This window comes from Peromyscus eremicus, chromosome 14, assembly GCF_949786415.1.
Source record: "Peromyscus eremicus chromosome 14, PerEre_H2_v1, whole genome shotgun sequence".
NCBI classification, from domain to species: domain Eukaryota; kingdom Metazoa; phylum Chordata; class Mammalia; order Rodentia; family Cricetidae; genus Peromyscus; species Peromyscus eremicus.
Window position 1 is genome coordinate 57,622,887 of NC_081430.1, and position 12,636 is coordinate 57,635,522.

The 12,636-nt window shown below is 40.4% G+C and overlaps 2 long non-coding RNA genes and 4 pseudogenes across 2 annotated transcripts; all 6 read left to right on the top strand.

Moving 5' to 3' along the window:
* The first annotated feature begins 144 nt into the window (after nucleotides 1–144).
* LOC131924523 (uncharacterized) lies at nucleotides 145–2,490 on the top strand. Its single transcript, XR_009382929.1, has 3 exons — nucleotides 145–251; nucleotides 1,004–1,083; nucleotides 2,186–2,490. It is a non-coding gene; the product is annotated as an uncharacterized LOC131924523 (long non-coding RNA).
* On the top strand, nucleotides 455–532 carry LOC131924748 (small nucleolar RNA SNORD113/SNORD114 family; annotated as a pseudogene).
* Nucleotides 2,491–4,753: 2,263 nt separating the features above from the next.
* Nucleotides 4,754–4,830, top strand: LOC131924766 (small nucleolar RNA SNORD113/SNORD114 family; annotated as a pseudogene).
* A 2,793-nt stretch (nucleotides 4,831–7,623) lies between these two features.
* On the top strand, nucleotides 7,624–9,977 carry LOC131924558 (uncharacterized). The gene is made up of 3 exons (XR_009382938.1): nucleotides 7,624–7,730; nucleotides 8,483–8,562; nucleotides 9,673–9,977. It is a non-coding gene; the product is annotated as an uncharacterized LOC131924558 (long non-coding RNA).
* Nucleotides 7,934–8,011, top strand: LOC131924749 (small nucleolar RNA SNORD113/SNORD114 family; annotated as a pseudogene).
* A 2,263-nt stretch (nucleotides 9,978–12,240) lies between the features above and the next one.
* Nucleotides 12,241–12,317, top strand: LOC131924767 (small nucleolar RNA SNORD113/SNORD114 family; annotated as a pseudogene).
* Nucleotides 12,318–12,636: the final 319 nt, after the last annotated feature.

The window sequence follows — 12,636 nt, forward strand, 5'->3', positions numbered from 1 at the left end:
TTACTCAAGAATGGCACATCCAGTTGATGACAGACTTAAATTTTATTAAGTGAAAATGCATAGCGATTACCACAGAGTCACCACGGTTTACAGAAATAGTTTCACAAAGCTTGCGTTAGTTAAGTCATGAAATTTTCATCATCCCCAGTGCTCATCCCTCACAAGGAATAGCTTCAGTCTGCTTTAAACACTGGGCCACACCCCAAATCTCTACACGTCCTCTCGGTGTTTACCTGGAGACCCAAAGCTATGTGAGTAATATTCAAAATTATTATATTGTATTGCTCATATTGTTATATGCCCTATGTTGTGATAGAGTATAGAATGTATCTGACCAAGGTATTTGGTTATCCCGAAGAACAAAATAACACGAGAGGCACATTTATTATTAACGAAGAATTCATGTGTTAAATTACACGCATACATACATTACTAGGGAAGAGGAAGGCTAATATGGACCGATGATGACCAAGTCTGGGGTGGCAGTATAAGTCACGGACGATGACTACAATTCTGGGTGTCTGAGGTTCTCATCATCATATATCCTATGTGCCCCTGTTAACCGGCGAATAGACGTTAGGCCTGTGGAGCCCATCCTGACATTCTAATCAAGCACTTTCTGGAGTGTTAGTGGATCAGTGAAACATTTTATAAATATTCACACAAATATAAATGGAAATAAATTTTTGAGGCATAGATCAGCTAGTAAACAAATGTTTTACCACAAATGGTACTACTACATGTGGAAACTCTGGAAGTCTGCTAACAGGTCTTAGCATAAAGATGTATATAAACTTAATCCAAGTTCACATGTGAAGTATACTTAATGGATTAAGCCCCAGTGAGGGTCAAGACCTTGACTTTTAAATCTTACTTGATTTCTTAAGACACTATCATAACAATGTGAATCCTAAATAACAGATAGTTAGAAAGGAGAAATGTAGAAATCATTTGATAAATATCAATCTTTTTATTATCATTCTTCCTTTGTACTTCCTGGAAGGATGATGATTGACACCGTGTTTCCTGGCTGGGAGGTCCGTGGTTGCCCTGTCCCCATGTGTAAGGATCAAGGGAAGTGATGTAAGTGGAGTCAAAATCCTTGTTTCGCTTTGGGTGGCCTTGATCACACATTTAGGTTGTCTTGGTAAAGGCATGCATAGGCTCCTGTTAGGCCAACTGAGACTGTGTGCTCAATTAAACCTGACCATGAGCGCAGGGTTGGGGATTTCCAAAATTAAGTAGAAAGACAGAATCAGGGTGGCACAAAATCTGTTGCATAATTTCAAAACATCCGGATTTTGTGACTTGTTATATGACTACTCCAAGTGACACGAATAGTTAGGTGATAAAAATATAGAAATTGTGAGAGAAAGGAAAAGGCGGTGTTGGATCAATGATGGTTTGATCACTCATGATGATTGATCCGTGGAGCATGACTACAGGTCTGGGAGTCTGAGCTTCACACCAGAACACATGTAGTGTGGAACTGTGATAGATGTCAGGTGTAGTACGTGATAGTGTATTATCATAGTATTTTTGTTCAAGAGTTTTCATTACATTCATATAATTAGAGTCAACTAAAACACAGGAGAGGGGAACGGATTCTCAAATAGTACCATGTAGTAATATTGTAACAGTATATATATATATATATATATATATATATATATATATATATATATATATATCAAAGTTGAGGAACCCACTAGTAGTGAATTTCCAGAGGTATAATCCCTTGGCTAAGGATGCTCTGTGCCATTTGAAATGATAGTCAAGTAAAGCAAAGGATAACCAGGCTACAATGCACAGCCCCAGAGATAGTAGGTATCAAAGAGGACCTTAAGAGTGACAGATGTACATGTATCCTCCTGGGAAGGGGAAGTAAATAAGAACTCCTGAGTGAACTGCCAACCTGGGAGAAGGGGTGGAGATAAGGGGAGGTGGAAGGAGAACCTGAGGGAAGTAGATGGTGGATTTGGGGGAGGGACAGAGATGGAGAGAAATGAAAGAGATGTCTTGATGGAGGGAGCCATGATGGGGTAAGGAAGAAACCTCCTAGAAGGGAAATTACCAGGAATCCACAAGGATGAGCCCAGCTAATACTCCAAGGCGTAGTGGAGGGGGTGCCTCAACTGGCCTTCCCCTCTAATCAGATTGATGACTACCCTAATTGTCATCATAGAACCTTCATCCAGTACTAACGGAAGCAGATGCAGAGATCCACAGCTAAGCACTTTGTGGAGCTCCCGGAGTCCAGTTGAAGCAAAGGAGGAGAGATTATATGAGCAAAGGGGACAAGATCATGATGGGGAATCCCACAGAGACCTGAGCTAATGGGAGCTCACTGACTCTGGACTGACAACTGGGGAACCTGCATGGGACCGAACTAGGCCCTCTGAATGTGGGTGACAGTTGTGTGACTTGGACAATTTATGGGGCCACTGGCAGTGGCACCAGGATTTATCCTTCGTGCACGAACTGGCTTTTTGGAGCCCATTCCCCGTGGAGGGATGCCTTGCTCAGCCTTGATGCAGCAGAGAGGGGCTTGGTCCTGCCTCACCTTGATATGGCGGGCTTCCTTGACTCCCCGTGGGAGGCCTTACCCTCCCTGAGGACTGGATAGGAGGCTGGGTGGAGGAAAGATGGAGGGTGGGTGGGAGCAGCGGGAGGAGGGGGGTGAGGGGGGTGGGGGTGGGAGAGGGAACTGTGGTTGGTATGTGAAAAAAGAACTCTTAAATAAACAAAACTAAAAATAAAAAGATAAAATGGTGGTCAAAATTCTTGTTAAGGTTAGAACCGGGTCTCCTGTGTACTTTCTCAAGAAGAATGTAGCAACCTTTTATATTCGTAGATGAGTGAAATAAAAAAGAAACCACACAAGGGTCATTGTATAGAACATGGTTTTGTGATTTTGTTTATAATCCGTTCCTCTTTTCATCTCTCTGGATATTCCTGAGTTGCCCTTCCACGTGGATCACGATGTCTACGGCGAGCCTAGGGTCTTGGGAGCACAGTGACCAAGTAAGTACAGTTCACTTTCCTGTGTTACTCTGACTGCCTCTCCTTATTCTTTAATGAATTACGCACTGCTCAAGAAGGACACATCCAGTTGAAGACAGATACCAAATATCATGGACACAGTTTCTTAATATCATTAATTTTAAAATAAATCTGATGACACACTGAATCAAAGAATTGATCTAAAGCATTCTTAAGAACTGCTCTAAAGCATATTTAATAACATATTTGATTCCTTGTATTTATCTGTATCTGTTTATCTCTCTGTCTATGGATCTGTCTGTCTGTCTATCCATCTTCAAACTACAAATCCATCGTTAACCTATGTATGTATATATGTATCTCTGTCTATCTCTCTATCTCTCTATCTCTCTATCTATCTACCTCTGTCTCTATCCATCATCTATCATATATATATAATAACATGTGTCTTTTTTATTGTACTTTTTCTGTTGAATCCCAGCTGCATTGGCACTATAATAAATGCAGAAACAGGGTATTGTTATCTCAAGGTTTGAAGCCAAAGTGGAGGCTAGTGAGGACCTGCTGTTGCCAAAGAGGTGGATGGTTCCTCCAGTCCCAGACTCTTTAGAACACCAATTCAACTGAACCACTCATGTTTTTACAAGGTGGTTGTATTTATTTATTAAGACACACTCTAGTATTCTACCACTTCTGTGCTGTCTCCTTGAAGTTTCTGGAATAAAGAATCCCATGTGCATCCAGATGGCTCTTTGCATATTTACATTTGACAGACAGCTGCAGAGACTGAGTCAGGATCTCCTTGCCTTCTACCTAGGTTCACTCAGAAGATTTAGCACTTCCTGTTGAGTAGGGAATGTGTAGCTAGACAGACACATGGACCAGTTTTGGTTCTTATGGTTTTATCTGGTATTCACTTGTAGGAAAGTTAATACATCTCGCACTGTAAGTGACTCTTTGGCTTTGACAGTGAGCTTCGTCTACAGCAAACACGAGGTTAGTCCCCATTCAGTGTTTGTTGAGCTGGACTTGGCTACAAAAATCTGACTCTAGACTGTGCCTCCCCGTCTCTCCATTCATTCAATATTTCTCTCTTTGTACTGGTAGACACACTGGACTCAGTTAGGCACACAATACCTGGAATGCTCAGTTTATCATGGAATAGGTGTTTATCTCTGAGTTCTATATCCTTCAATCTCTTCTCATGGCTGCTGGCTTCATGGCTTATCGTGGGTCTTTGCTTTAACACTTCAGGGAGGAAAGGGTGACATTATTAAATTCTTAACTCTTTATTATTAAAATGTTGCCAAAATCACTACACATTAAAATGAACCAAACCCAAAGACTTAAATTTTTTAAGTGAAAATAAATAGCTATTACCACAGATTCACAAACATCTACAGAAAACGATTTACATACTTACATAGTTAAAGTATGAAATTTTCATCATCCACAGTGCTCGTCCCACTGAAGGAATGGCTTCAGTCTGCCTTAAACACTGGGCCACACCCATAATCTCTACACTTATTCTCAGTGCTTATGTGAAGTCCAAATCCTGTGTGAGTAATATTCAAAATTATTGTCTTGTTTTGCTCTGTGTTATTATAGTTTAGAGCAGAGGTTAGGTATTCTGAAAAAAACAAAAACAAAAACAAAAAACAAAATGAAATCAGAGGCACTTTTATTGTTAATGAATTACTGCGTTAAATAACAAACACGCACATATTACTAGAGAAGAGGTAGGCTATCACGGACCAATGATGACAATTACCCTGCGGCGCTATAAGTCATGGACGATGACTACAATTATGGGTGTCTGAGGTTCTTTCTCATCCTAACACATCTCATTTGCTCCTGTTAGCCTGGTAAAACCATTAGGCTTGTGGAGCACATACTGTTCATTAGACGCATGCACTTTCGTGAATTTTCTTAGTGGATCAATGACATGCTGTAAATATTCACACACAAATACAAATGTAAATAAATATGGTGGCATTGATCCATGAGTAGATAAATGTTTTACTACAAATGCTACTACTACTGCTCGTAGATACTCTCGAAATCTATTAAGAGTGAACTGGCTTAAAGATGTATATAAACTCCATCCAAGTTCACATAGGAAGTATAATTAATGGATTAAGGCCCAGTGAGGGTCAAGACCTTAACACTATCATAACAATGTGAATCCTAAATAGCAAATAGTTAGAAAGGAGAAATGTAGCAGTCGTTTGAAAACTCTCAATCTTTTTATTATCTTCTCTGCTGTGTAATCCCTGGATGGATGATGGTTGCCACCTTGTATCCTGGCTGGGAGGTCCACGGTTGCCCAGGCCTCATGTGTGAGGATCAAGGGAACTGATGTAAGTGGAGTCAAGATTTTTGTTTTGCTATGGGTGGCCTTTATGAGACACTCCTCTCTTAGTCAAGTGTTGTTTTTTTGCTTTTGTCTTTTCTGGGGCCCACCCATCCAGTTACCAAATAAAGCAAACATGGAGGCTTATTCCAAATTATAAATATCAGGACTTAGCTTGGCTTATTTCTTGCCGGATTTCCTTAACTTGAAATTATCCCATCTACCTTTTGCCTCTGGGCTTCTCATGTTCTCTTGCTTCTGTAAATCTTACTCTTACTTCATGTCTTGATATGCAGCTGGGTGGCTGGCCCCTGATGTCCTCTTCCTCCTCTGGCTCCTCCTTTCTGCCTCTCCCAGACTTCTCCTTCTGTTATTTCCCTCTGCCCCCACCCCCAATTCTGCCTATGCTTTCTTCTGCCTTGCTATTGGCCGTTCAGTTGTTTATTAGACCATCAGGTGTTTTAGACAGGCACAAGAACACAGCTTCACAGAGGTCAACAAACGCAACCTAAACAAAAGTAACACACCTTAAACAAAAGAATACTCTACAACGTTTCCCATTTTTGTTGTCATAAAAGCAAAGGTTTTTACTCTAACATAGTAAAAGTACAGACAACAAAAAAGTGATCTATTCGGGAATTCCATTTACAATACTCTGTCCATTTGTACTTAGCATATTCAAAGAGAATTATGCGTTATCTGTCGTATCTTACAGAATCCAAAGTTTTACAGCTAAGTTACTTTCTCAAGTAAAACTAAGAAAAACTGCAACTGTAACTCTCTAGTCTTCAATTCCATCAAAGACCCCTAGAGATGTAATATATTTGCGTAAACAAAATATGCATCGCACACAACTTCCAAAAACTCTAGCCATGACAGAGACATCTGACTGCCTGGACAGTCACCCAAAGCTTCTCTACGATCTTGGGCCATCCGTCTTCAGCGTACAGGCCCATAGTATCTGGCAGACTTTGCTGTGAAGCAAGAAATTTGAAGGCCTGTCTTGCCTTGATTTGAGACACTTAGTCAGTCACTCTGCTCTGTGTCCTATAGACTGTGTGGCAGTCTCTTTTGTGAAGCAGGTATTTTGAATGCCTGCCCTGCCTTGTACTGGCACAGTTCAACAACCTTTTTCCTGCGTGTCCTGCGTGACAAACCTGCACAGCACAATGTCAGCAGCCAAAGACAAGAGCAGTTTCTTTGTCTAGTGGCCACAAAGAAATCTGGCCACAACGAAAGTAAACCCCATAAGGGGTTCGTTCAGTGCCCCTCACCTCTGAAGCAAATGGGTGCTGCCAGGAGTAGATGTGTCTCATGGTCATGAAAAACTTGAGGATAACAAAACATTTGTAATGCCGTATTCTGTAAGTCTTTGAAAAGTTTGAAGACTCTCTTTTCATCTAAAATATATCTCTATATGATCCGGAAAGCAAACCGAACATATCCACAAATTTGATTGTTACAAGTGACTAACCGCTATCCTTTGTTTCCTGATTTTCCCATATAGTTTATAGTAATCAATTTCCAAAACTAGAACTGCACCCTACATTTCCGACCGAACTGCGTAAGCGCAATACCTCAAACATAAATAGAAACATACATACAATATGTTTTAATCAAAACAACCTTAAATTTTTATCAATATACAAAAAATGGTTTAAACAAGAGTAGAAACACGCATACAGTGTAACAAAAATAGGTTTAAATGTGTATCGATATACTATGATAGTACAATACCAAATACACATATAGCAAAGTACAGAGACCCACTAGTATTGAAGTTCCAGAGGTATAATCCCTTGGCTCAGGATGCTGTGTACTGTTTAAAAATGGTGGTCAAAATTCTTGTTAGGGTTAGAACCCGCTCTCCTGTGTATTTTCTAGTGAAGAATGTATCACAATTGTATGTTCTTTGACAAGGAAACATTGCATAGAACTTGAATGTGTTCATAATCCATTCTTCCTTTCATCTCTCCGGCTATCCCCATGCCGTGTTGCCCTTCCGTCTGGATCACGATGTCCACGGCTAGCCTAGGGTCGTTGGAGCCCAGTGACCGGGTAAGTACAGTTCATGTTCTTGTGTTACTCTGACTGCTTCTCCTTATTCTTAAATGAATGACAAATTACTCAAGAATGGCACATCCAGTTGATGACAGACTTAAATTTTATTAAGTGAAAATGCATAGCGATTACCACAGAGTCACCACGGTTTACAGAAATAGTTTCACAAAGCTTGCGTTAGTTAAGTCATGAAATTTTCATCATCCCCAGTGCTCATCCCTCACAAGGAATAGCTTCAGTCTGCTTTAAACACTGGGCCACACCCCAAATCTCTACACGTCCTCTCGGTGTTTACCTGGAGACCCAAAGCTATGTGAGTAATATTCAAAATTATTATATTGTATTGCTCATATTGTTATATGCCCTATGTTGTGATAGAGTATAGAATGTATCTGACCAAGGTATTTGGTTATCCCGAAGAACAAAATAACACGAGAGGCACATTTATTATTAACGAAGAATTCATGTGTTAAATTGCACGCATACATACATTACTAGGGAAGAGGAAGGCTAATATGGACCGATGATGACCAAGTCTGGGGTGGCAGTATAAGTCACGGACGATGACTACAATTCTGGGTGTCTGAGGTTCTCATCATCATATATCCTATGTGCCCCTGTTAACCGGCGAATAGACGTTAGGCCTGTGGAGCCCATCCTGACATTCTAATCAAGCACTTTCTGGAGTGTTAGTGGATCAGTGAAACATTTTATAAATATTCACACAAATATAAATGGAAATAAATTTTTGAGGCATAGATCAGCTAGTAAACAAATGTTTTACCACAAATGGTACTACTACATGTGGAAACTCTGGAAGTCTGCTAACAGGTCTTAGCATAAAGATGTATATAAACTTAATCCAAGTTCACATGTGAAGTATACTTAATGGATTAAGCCCCAGTGAGGGTCAAGACCTTGACTTTTAAATCTTACTTGATTTCTTAAGACACTATCATAACAATGTGAATCCTAAATAACAGATAGTTAGAAAGGAGAAATGTAGAAATCATTTGATAAATATCAATCTTTTTATTATCATTCTTCCTTTGTACTTCCTGGAAGGATGATGATTGACACCGTGTTTCCTGGCTGGGAGGTCCGTGGTTGCCCTGTCCCCATGTGTAAGGATCAAGGGAAGTGATGTAAGTGGAGTCAAAGTCCTTGTTTCGCTTTGGGTGGCCTTGATCACACATTTAGGTTGTCTTGGTAAAGGCATGCATAGGCTCCTGTTAGGCCAACTGAGACTGTGTGCTCAATTAAACCTGACCATGAGCGCAGGGTTGGGGATTTCCAAAATTAAGTAGAAAGACAGAATCAGGGTGGCACAAAATCTGTTGCATAATTTCAAAACATCCGGATTTTGTGACTTGTTATATGACTACTCCAAGTGACACGAATAGTTAGGTGATAAAAATATAGAAATTGTGAGAGAAAGGAAAAGGCGGTGTTGGATCAATGATGGTTTGATCACTCATGATGATTGATCCGTGGAGCATGACTACAGGTCTGGGAGTCTGAGCTTCACAACAGAACACATGTAGTGTGGAACTGTGATAGATGTCAGGTGTAGTACGTGATAGTGTATTATCATAGTATTTTTGTTCAAGAGTTTTCATTACATTCATATAATTAGAGTCAACTAAAACACAGGAGAGGGGAACGGATTCTCAAATAGTACCATGTAGTAATATTGTAACAGTATATATATATATATATATATATATATATATATATATATATATATATATATATATATATCAAAGTTGAGGAACCCACTAGTAGTGAATTTCCAGAGGAATAATCCCTTGGCTAAGGATGCTCTGTGCCATTTGAAATGATAGTCAAGTAAAGCAAAGGATAACCAGGCTACAATGCACAGCCCCAGAGATAGTAGGTATCAAGGAGGACCTTAAGAGTGACAGATGTACATGTATCCTCCTGGGAAGGGGAAGTAAATAAGAACTCCTGAGTGAACTGCCAACCTGGGAGAAGGGGTGGAGATAAGGGGAGGTGGAAGGAGAACCTGAGGGAAGTAGATGGTGGATTTGGGGGAGGGACAGAGATGGAGAGAAATGAAAGAGATGTCTTGATGGAGGGAGCCATGATGGGGTAAGGAAGAAACCTCCTAGAAGGGAAATTACCAGGAATCCACAAGGATGAGCCCAGCTAATACTCCAAGGCGCAGTGGAGGGGGTGCCTCAACTGGCCTTCCCCTCTAATCAGATTGATGACTACCCTAATTGTCATCATAGAACCTTCATCCAGTACTAACGGAAGCAGATGCAGAGATCCACAGCTAAGCACTTTGTGGAGCTCCCGGAGTCCAGTTGAAGCAAAGGAGGAGAGATTATATGAGCAAAGGGGACAAGATCATGATGGGGAATCCCACAGAGACCTGAGCTAATGGGAGCTCACTGACTCTGGACTGACAACTGGGGAACCTGCATGGGACCGAACTAGGCCCTCTGAATGTGGGTGACAGTTGTGTGACTTGGACAATTTATGGGGCCACTGGCAGTGGCACCAGGATTTATCCTTCGTGCACGAACTGGCTTTTTGGAGCCCATTCCCCGTGGAGGGATGCCTTGCTCAGCCTTGATGCAGCAGAGAGGGGCTTGGTCCTGCCTCACCTTGATATGGCGGGCTTCCTTGACTCCCCGTGGGAGGCCTTACCCTCCCTGAGGACTGGATAGGAGGCTGGGTGGAGGAAAGATGGAGGGTGGGTGGGAGCAGCGGGAGGAGGGGGGTGAGGGGGGTGGGGGTGGGAGAGGGAACTGTGGTTGGTATGTGAAAAAAGAACTCTTAAATAAACAAAACTAAAAATAAAAAGATAAAATGGTGGTCAAAATTCTTGTTAAGGTTAGAACCGGGTCTCCTGTGTACTTTCTCAAGAAGAATGTAGCAACCTTTTATATTCGTAGATGAGTGAAATAAAAAAGAAACCACACAAGGGTCATTGTATAGAACATGGTTTTGTGATTTTGTTTATAATCCGTTCCTCTTTTCATCTCTCTGGATATTCCTGAGTTGCCCTTCCACGTGGATCACGATGTCTACGGCGAGCCTAGGGTCTTGGGAGCACAGTGACCAAGTAAGTACAGTTCATTTTCCTGTGTTACTCTGACTGCCTCTCCTTATTCTTTAATGAATTACGCACTGCTCAAGAAGGACACATCCAGTTGAAGACAGATACCAAATATCATGGACACAGTTTCTTAATATCATTAATTTTAAAATAAATCTGATGACACACTGAATCAAAGAATTGATCTAAAGCATTCTTAAGAACTGCTCTAAAGCATATTTAATAACATATTTGATTCCTTGTATTTATCTGTATCTGTTTATCTCTCTGTCTATGGATCTGTCTGTCTGTCTATCCATCTTCAAACTACAAATCCATCGTTAACCTATGTATGTATATATGTATCTCTGTCTATCTCTCTATCTCTCTATCTCTCTATCTATCTACCTCTGTCTCTATCCATCATCTATCATATATATATAATAACATGTGTCTTTTTTATTGTACTTTTTCTGTTGAATCCCAGCTGCATTGGCACTATAATAAATGCAGAAACAGGGTATTGTTATCTCAAGGTTTGAAGCCAAAGTGGAGGCTAGTGAGGACCTGCTGTTGCCAAAGAGGTGGATGGTTCCTCCAGTCCCAGACTCTTTAGAACACCAATTCAACTGAACCACTCATGTTTTTACAAGGTGGTTGTATTTATTTATTAAGACACACTCTAGTATTCTACCACTTCTGTGCTGTCTCCTTGAAGTTTCTGGAATAAAGAATCCCATGTGCATCCAGATGGCTCTTTGCATATTTACATTTGACAGACAGCTGCAGAGACTGAGTCAGGATCTCCTTGCCTTCTACCTAGGTTCACTCAGAAGATTTAGCACTTCCTGTTGAGTAGGGAATGTGTAGCTAGACAGACACATGGACCAGTTTTGGTTCTTATGGTTTTATCTGGTATTCACTTGTAGGAAAGTTAATACATCTCGCACTGTAAGTGACTCTTTGGCTTTGACAGTGAGCTTCGTCTACAGCAAACACGAGGTTAGTCCCCATTCAGTGTTTGTTGAGCTGGACTTGGCTACAAAAATCTGACTCTAGACTGTGCCTCCCCGTCTCTCCATTCATTCAATATTTCTCTCTTTGTACTGGTAGACACACTGGACTCAGTTAGGCACACAATACCTGGAATGCTCAGTTTATCATGGAATAGGTGTTTATCTCTGAGTTCTATATCCTTCAATCTCTTCTCATGGCTGCTGGCTTCATGGCTTATCGTGGGTCTTTGCTTTAACACTTCAGGGAGGAAAGGGTGACATTATTAAATTCTTAACTCTTTATTATTAAAATGTTGCCAAAATCACTACACATTAAAATGAACCAAACCCAAAGACTTAAATTTTTTAAGTGAAAATAAATAGCTATTACCACAGATTCACAAACATCTACAGAAAACGATTTACATACTTACATAGTTAAAGTATGAAATTTTCATCATCCACAGTGCTCGTCCCACTGAAGGAATGGCTTCAGTCTGCCTTAAACACTGGGCCACACCCATAATCTCTACACTTATTCTCAGTGCTTACGTGAAGTCCAAATCCTGTGTGAGTAATATTCAAAATTATTGTCTTGTTTTGCTCTGTGTTATTATAGTTTAGAGCAGAGGTTAGGTATTCTGAAAAAAACAAAAACAAAAACAAAAAACAAAATGAAATCAGAGGCACTTTTATTGTTAATGAATTACTGCGTTAAATAACAAACACGCACATATTACTAGAGAAGAGGTAGGCTATCACGGACCAATGATGACAATTACCCTGCGGCGCTATAAGTCATGGACGATGACTACAATTATGGGTGTCTGAGGTTCTTTCTCATCCTAACACATCTCATTTGCTCCTGTTAGCCTGGTAAAACCATTAGGCTTGTGGAGCACATACTGTTCATTAGACGCATGCACTTTCGTGAATTTTCTTAGTGGATCAATGACATGCTGTAAATATTCACACACAAATACAAATGTAAATAAATATGGTGGCATTGATCCATGAGTAGATAAATGTTTTACTACAAATGCTACTACTACTGCTCGTAGATACTCTCGAAATCTATTAAGAGTGAACTGGCTTAAAGATGTATATAAACTCCATCCAAGTTCACATAGGAAGTATAATTAATGGATTAAGGCCCA